The 8,621-nt window shown below is 37.9% G+C and overlaps 1 non-coding gene across 1 annotated transcript; it reads left to right on the top strand.

Annotated features, from left to right (window-relative positions):
- The first annotated feature begins 6,122 nt into the window (after positions 1 to 6,122).
- LOC121211705 (small nucleolar RNA R71) lies at positions 6,123 to 6,229 on the top strand. Its single transcript, XR_005906924.1, has one exon. It is a non-coding gene; the product is annotated as a small nucleolar RNA R71 (small nucleolar RNA).
- The last annotated feature ends 2,392 nt before the right edge of the window (positions 6,230 to 8,621 follow it).

The raw sequence follows: 8,621 nt of genomic DNA, 5'->3' as shown, positions 1-8,621 counted from the left end.
ATAGGGACACGCCCATATGACACGCCCGTGTGCGATTACTTTAGACTGTGGTCAAGGCTGTTAAATAGGCACGGGCGTGTGGTCTACCCGTGTGAGCCGTGCTTTGATTCTGCCAAATGGACACGACCGTGTGGCCTACTCGTGTGAGGAAGTCCAGGCCATGTTCATTTCCCTTGTTGGCCTGTTTTCTTCATTTTTTTTCCCATTTCTCGCTCATTTTACTCTCCTATGCTCACCTAAGTATAAAACATGAAATTAAAGGATTAGGAGCATCGAATTCACCAAATCTAAGGAGAAATCATCTATAAATGTGCTAAGCATGAGATAAAAATATGTATAAACTACGGTTTATCAAATACCCCCACACTTAAGCGTTTGCTTGTCCTCAAGCAAAATCCTCAACTCACAATCAAAATAAATTCTTCTAAACTTATAATCCCTATTGATAATATCTCAAAATAAACCATAAGTAATCATACATTGATAATTCAACTAGAAGAACATCAACGTTTCAAACATTCCAAGTTGAGCATTTTATCACGAAAACATAGGTGTCTCCCCTCATTTAAGTGGTTACCTTTGATTCAAAATATCACAAAGTTTAACATCCTCACTAAAGATTCACTCAAATCACTCGAGGTGTTTAAGGGCAATAAATGAAGCACCATTAGTCAATATAAAAAGTTATTACCATAGGCTCGCATGAAAATTACCTAACTAGAAAAATAGCTAATCATTAATTGAATACAAGTGAGCTTCTTCTCAGAATATGGAATTAACACTGAAGCTAAAAAAACAACAACGAATTACTACTAATATATATGTATGTATTGTATTGTATTTTTTTATTTTTTATTTTTTATTTTATTTTTTTATTATACAATTCAAATAACATAGGCTAACTATCAAAAATAAAACATAGCTAAGCAATTTATTTAAATCAAATCTTGACAAAAATAGGGATCAAATTAATTTAGGGGATTTCAACAATAATGGGTTATGGGTTAATATTGAAGGTAAATCAATAGATGGATTATTAGGCTCAAGGGGGTTTACTAAGGGTTAATTATGAAGGTAGACTTTTATGGAATGAGTGGGTTAAACCTAAGTGCCTTTATCATCTTGACATATCAAATCAAAGGTGTGGTCTTGACATGTATAATCAAGTAAGTTCTAGAATAACAGGTCAATATTGACGTACTCAAAGCAACAATAAAAGTGAACATGAAAGAAATAATATATGCTCTAAAGGCTCAAGATCTCACAAAAATTATGGCTTTTTGATGTTTAAACCTGTGAACTTTAACTCAAGATAATACCTAAACTTGGGGAAACAACCTAAAAAAAAACTTTTAATTCTCAAAAATCAACTTATCACGATTGATTCTCTAATTCCTTAAAGTTTAAACAATCAACGCATAAATGCCTATGTTTTAATTCAAGACATATTAATAAAAATCATAAATTAATCAAAATTCATTCTAATGATGATATGAGAAAATTATTTGAGAATAAGACAAAATTCAGGGATTTTCTGATAATAATATAAATGACCCCCCACACTTAAGATGTACATTGTCCTCAATGTACAATGATAGATATATTGAAAAATATATATATATAATCATAAGATAAGGAGAGGAGTGAAACTTCCTGAATGTTGAATGGAATCCTTGAATTGGAGGTATGGAGAATAATCGACCAAGGCAATGATAAGATTGGAAGAGGATACTCCGGTGGTGGTAGAGGTTGGGTTCCACAACCACAATGTCTAACGAAGAGGTTATTGTGGTGGTCGAGCAAGACATGGCAGTCGTGGAGAACCTTTTCCAGTGGAGTTTTGAGTTCCTAAGTGATGATGAGCTTTGGAGCTCTTTATAACTGTGATAACATCAAGAACTCTTTAGGAAATATAGATAAGCATAATTACTCATAATGAAATAGCTGAAACTATAAATTGTACAATAAAAATTATAAAACCTAAAAATGAAATAGTATTAAATGAAATTAAAATAAAAAGTACTTAAAGAAGATAGATAAAGATAAAATAAAAATAAAAATAAAAAATAAAAAGTCATTAAACATCGTCATCGCTGGATGGTTCGCGAGGTGGAGGTGGCGATGAGATGTGAAGGTGCCGACAAATCTGATGTAGAGTAGGATCAATGTGATCAAAGTGCTGAAAACACTACTTCTCAAATCGAGTAAGGCGCTCAAAGATGTCAGAGTATGAAGCTTCCGCATGAACTGGACGATGAATGGGTAGTGGCTGAGTCTGTGGGTCCTCATGACGTGGAGGGACATCATAAGTAATGTTCTATAGGTCCTCCTCCTCGGCTGACTGGATGAGGCAGTACTAAAGAGGGTCGGTTCCACGTCGTTTCTCGATCATCCTCATATGTAGCATGCTTGAGATGCCCTGTGAGGGCATCTGGCTGATAAGAGTGAGAGAGGATGATTGTGCTGCTGTGTTGAGGAGACCGAAGTACCTCACCAATACAGTCACATAGGGGCCAATAGAGATGACTCCTTTCCTATGCCGCTCCGTTTGATGGCGAATAGCGAAGGCAATGAAATAGGCAAGGTCAAAGATATGCCCATTCGCCATGCTCCATAAAAAGTAGGCATCGTGAGTGTTGACGACGCCGGTGCTCTCTCGCCGTCCTGTCAATGTGTGGGCTAAGGTAGCGTGTAAGTATCGCAAGGATGGAGGGAGAGCCGGTGCCTTGGAGCAGCTAGGATCATAGGTGGCCGAGGCAGGTATGAGGGCTTGCCAGCATTTCGAATGAGAGTAGTGGATGTGATGATGGAGGCGGTCGAAGTCTTCATCATCCATGAACTTGTTCATATATAGCCCCAGTGCAATTCCAAACTCAGGTACGCTCAACTGACGAGCCAAACTACCAAGGCAGAATTGGACTATTCCTGGATCATCGGACTTTGTCATAACGGTTTGGAAGTGGAATGTTGAACAGAGTTCCAGTGTGAGCTTGAGGTACATCAGCTTGATGATCCTAAAGAATACCTCCCATGGGTCAGCCGTCAGAAGAGCTCGGACCGCGTTAGCCAATTGAATTTGTTCAAGTGCAGCCCAATCAATGCAGTGGCCCACACCTAAGGGTCGGGCCCGAAGTATCTAAAAAAGTTCCTCCTAGTTTCCTGGTGGGAATTGGAGGAATGGGTGTCTTATTATCATAGTAGAAGCCGAAGAAGATGACACTCCTTTTCATTTTTTCAAGACGGGAACTGCAGCTTTCTTTCCTTTCAGGTTTGTGATAGTGTTTTGAGTAAAAATGTGGAAAAATGGTAACCAACGATAGTGGTGGTCAGAGGAGTGGGGAGATGAGTTGGCCACGGGCGTGGGCAGTGATTTCTTGGTCGTGCGTGTGTTGTGGTGGAAGGGGAAAAGGAAGAAAAAAGAAAGGAGAGAAGGGAAGGTGGAAAAGGGAAGAAGAAAGCAGAGTTGAAGGGTGGTCAGTCGGTTGGCGCACGAGCGTGGCAGGAAGGGCGTGTGAAGAAGTTGCGGTGGCTAGGGTTAGGGATTTTGGGGAAGGGGATGATGAAAAGTGGGGGTTTATATAGGTATTGGGGCACACGGCCATGGGATACGCCCGTGTGCCCTTATTTTAGCCTGTGTGTTTCACGATTTCAAGTTTGGGCGCGTCTGAAATTCGTCCCGCACCCGTGTTTTTTGGGCGTGTCGGTGCACACGGTAGTGTCACACGGTCGTGTTCTACTTCGTTCACTTCTCCCACGCCCGTGTGTATAGGTACACGCCCGTGTGTCGCACGCCCGTGTTAAATTCTCAGTTTCAACCATGGCTTCAAGACACGAGCGTGTCGCACGCCCGTGTTGTTTTGACAGGTTCTCCCGCGGCTACACTGCACGGTCGTGGCAACTTATCGCATCTTATGTTGGGGAAAAATTGTGCCCGGTGTTCACATGGCCGTATTGCACGGCCATGTCTACACTCGTGTGTGAGCACGGCCTAAGGCACGCCCGTGTGTTTGGCTGTGTGGATTAGAAAACCTGTGGCCAAGTACTCAGTTAGTGATTAAATGTTAAAAGCAAAAAATTAAAGAATTTAACACTATTAGGGCTCGGTTACCTCTCGAGAAGCGCTTATTTATAGTCTAAGCTCGACTTACCTTTCTACTGCGTGGTCATGGTGGTGCGAAGAGTTTACACTCCTCCTCCCCGCTATCAATTTTATCAAAATAAGGTTTTAAACGAGTACTATTTACCTTAAAAATGTTGAATTTAGGATGAATTACCTCCACTGTACCGTATGGAAAAATATTGAGTACCGTGAGAGGAATTTCTGTATTAGATTCAGAAGTGGCAATACGAGGATCTGCTGCATCCAGTAGTACTTTGCCTCCAACCTTAAGTTGATTTGGTGGAATATTGAGCTCTTCAAGGCATGGTTTTGGTTTATGTGTCCGCCATTCATCTAGTTCCTCAACTCGTAGCGTTCGTTCTTCATAGATAAGTCCGTTGTTGTTGCTTGAACAACGCTCATGTGCGCTCTTCGAACCTGTTTTCTGCACAGAGGGTTTCACCACATGATCAAAACTAGTAGTATGATTTATGCAATCACCCTCAATTTTTGAGGTGTTACTCGAATTACGAGCTTGAAGAGTGATTGTTTCATCATCCACACGAAGTGTGAGTTCACCTGTACCAACATCAATTATCGTTCTAGCAGTTGCTAAAAAGGGTCTCCCTAAAATTAAAGGAACGTTACTATCCTCCTTTATATCTAGAACAACGAAATCAACTGGGAATATAAATTTGTCAACTTTAACGAGTACATCTTCAATAATACCCCTAGGAAATCTGATTGTTTTATCTACTAATTGAATGCTCAACCTAGTTTGTTTGGGTTTCCCAAGACCTAGTTGCTTAAACATTTTGTAAGGCATGACATTGATACTAGCCCTTAAATCAGCCAAGGCATTATTAACATCTAAGCTACCAATTAAACAAGGAATCATAAAACTCCCTGGATCTTTCAATTTGTTGGCCAGCTTATTCTGTAGCATGGCTGAGCAAACTGGATTCATCTCCACATGCGACGCCTCGTCTAACTTCTGCTTATTTACTAAAAGTTCCTTTAAAAATTGGACTGCGCTCGGCATCTGCGAAAGAGCCTCAATAAACGGTAAGTTAATATGTAATTTCTTTAAAAGTTTAAGGAATTTACCGAATTGTTCGTCTGTGTGGTCTTTCCTTGTCGCATTTGGGTATGGTACACGTGGTTTGTACTCTTTACTTACTTGTTTTTGGTCATTGTGGTCCACCTCACCTTTATCTTTACTTACCACAATTTCTTGTCTCGGTTCAGGTTCAGGTGCAACTAACCCTTCCTTATCTTGAATGGTAATTGTATTGAGCTGCTCTCTTGGGTTAGATTCAGTGTTACTCGGTAGGCTACCTTGTAGTCATTCTGATATCAATTTAGCGAGCTGGCCTATCTGAGTTTTGAGTCCTTGGATCGAGGCTTGTTGATTCTTAAGTGCTGTCTCGGTATTTTGAAAACGACTTTCTGACACCGAGATGAATTTTGTTAGCATCTCCTCGAGGTTTGGCTTTTTCTCTTGTTGGTAAGGTGGTTGTTGGAAGCCTGGAGGTGGTGGTGTTCTTTGATTCCCTTGGCCTCCCCATGAGAAGTTTGGGTGGTTCCTCTATCCTGCATTGTATATTTGCTATATGGATTATTTTGAGGTCGAGGATTATTACCCATATAATTTAATTTCTCGTTTTCCATATTGTGGCCATAAGGTGGGTATTCTGAATTGCTCGTTCCTCCTTCACTTGCATTACATTGCATTACTGGGTGAACCTGTGAAGAACCAAGAAAACCGTCAATTTTTCTATTCAAAAGTTCTACCTGATTAGAGAGCATGGTGACTCAATCGACGTTAAAAACGCCAGCTGCTGTTTTTGGCTTTGTCCTCATGACTTTCCACTGATAATTATTCAGTGACATCTCTTCTATAAATTCATAAGCATCCTCAGGTGTCTTATTATTGATAGTCCCACCAACGGCTGCGTCAACCATCTGTCTAGTTGATGGATTCAGACCATTGTGAAAAGTTTGAACCTGTAGCTAGAGTGGTAGCCCATGGTGAGGGCACCTTCTCAACAGATCCTTGTATCTCTCCCATGCATCGTAGAGTGTTTCTAGATCCATCTGCACAAAAGAAGAGATATCATTCCTTAATTTAGCCATTTTAGCCAGCGAAAAATATTTTAGTAAAAAAATTTCGGTCATTTGTTCCCAAGTAGTGATTGACCCTCGTGGTAATGATTTCAACCATTGTTTAGCCTTATTCCTTAATGAAAGGGAAATAACCGAAGACGAATGGCGTCGTCAGAAACGCCATTGATTTTAAATGTACCACAAAACTCCAAAAAATTCGCCAAGTGATTGTTTGGATCCTCATCTTGCAAACCATCAAAGTGAACAAATTGCTGTATCATTTGAATTGTGATAGGTTTCAGCTCAAAATTATTTGCAGAAATAGCAGACCCAACTATACTTGACTCAGTTCCTGTTAAATTCAGTTTAGCATAATCACACATAGTGCGTGGATCATGATTCTGATTTATTGGATCAGTAGAAATCGCAGGAGGTAGTGGATTTTCCTGATTTTCAGTCATCTCCTCGGTTGTGGTTTGACTATTGTCCTCTTGCTCTTTCTCTGTGTGTCTTAAGCTTCGCCTTATTTCTTTTCGATTTCTGCGAGCTGTGCGATCGATCTCACTATCAAAAAGTAATGGTCCTGACGGGTTTCTTCTGGTCATAAACTAGAAAAACCTGTGAGAAGCGAATAAAAGAGAAAATGTAACACCCCTAACTCGTATCCGTCGCCGGAACAGGGTCGTTAGGCATTGCTGAATTAAAACACAATCTCAAATGAACACATGCATATATATGCATAATTAATCACAAACATAAGTCACAAACATAAGTCTCAAAGGTTAATTAAAACTTATTTCATAAATTAATACTACTTTTAAATTAGAACATTTCACCTCATGTATATGTGAATAATCATATTACCCACATGAAACAACAATATTAAATATAATCTATATATTGCATTATACCCATTCACTACTTACACTTATTTACCAAGTTCCTATAATCATATGTATACAGGTAATAAGCACTCATAATCATAAAAAAAATAACTTTACATACATACACAGTATGCGAAAACCAAAAATAACATAACAAGTCTAATTATCATGTACGCATGTCTCAACCAAATTCATAAATAAACTTCAAAATTTGTAATATTTCAATATCTTTAATAATGGAATATATGACCGAATGTGTATACTATTAAAGCAAGTCAAATGTATATTATGATTACTCCCTTGATGTAGACTTAATATAAAACAAAACATTTATATTTAACTTATTCATCATAAATGCATGCAAGATACGTATTTACCCAAAAGCCAAGGCTGTACCAAACATTTAAACATCAATTTTGTATAACAATTAATCGACTAGGTTAATCATGAATTACATACATTATTTGCCGCCTATTAATTAAACTAACCAAGCCAGAACATAACCACCCATCATTGAAACAACATCGTATTTAATGTTCACCATTACACATTAATAAACATACTAGACGCATGTTGAGCTAATGCACTTCCATGGCCGAATCCTGCTGTTTAAATAGTCACTTACACATCCAAATTTCCAACATCAATTACTAATAGACAAGATCATTAAGCATTTGACTAAGAATTTACACAACCTAGTTTAAAATAATACGCAAGCCATTATCAAAACATATGGTGCTCATCACATATATTATGCATTTAAGACACACAACTAAGTAATCGAGATTAATATAAGTTTTACCTATCATAACCGAACACTAATATATTAATTTAGCCATTTTCGCATGGCTTATATACACAACCAAATAAATCCAACCTTTCACAAACATAAACCAACTTATACATGCCATAATTCGAGTTTGACTTATAAAGGCACCAAAATAGCTGATAGTGTGATGAACTTGGCTGACGGCCCCTGAGCTTGTAGCTTGACTCCAAACCTATATAATAAAGACAAATATACACACATTAAGCTACTAAAGCTTAGTAAGCCATAAGCAATTAAACTAGCTGATAATATAATTAATTTAATTTAACCAAATTTCAATATCATTAACAAGCTTACTTTCAACTTATATCTTCATTAATAATATACCAACCACATATATTTATTACCTTAGCCGGATATTCACAAGTTAAGTAATAAAACCACTGCTCAATTTCAAAAGCCAAAATGTCATAATTAATCAACCACTGCACAATTATATAAGTCCAAAAACCTTAATTCAATATTATGTACATATAACTCTTATAAGACCAATTATTTATGATCACTTATATGTGCATAACCAAAAATTAATTCCATAATATACTTACCATTTGTGGTACAAAGCCGAATACACTTATTTAATTCATGTATATATTTAACCTTACATCACATATAATTTATCAACTATCAAGTCACATACATATCTTATTATTGATAGCTAACAAGCTAAATCATACCTGGCCTTTTAGCCCATTTTACACAT

This window comes from Gossypium hirsutum, chromosome A12 (assembly GCF_007990345.1).
Source record: "Gossypium hirsutum isolate 1008001.06 chromosome A12, Gossypium_hirsutum_v2.1, whole genome shotgun sequence".
NCBI lineage: Eukaryota > Viridiplantae > Streptophyta > Magnoliopsida > Malvales > Malvaceae > Gossypium > Gossypium hirsutum.
This window is presented reverse-complemented; position numbering and strand designations above follow the sequence as displayed.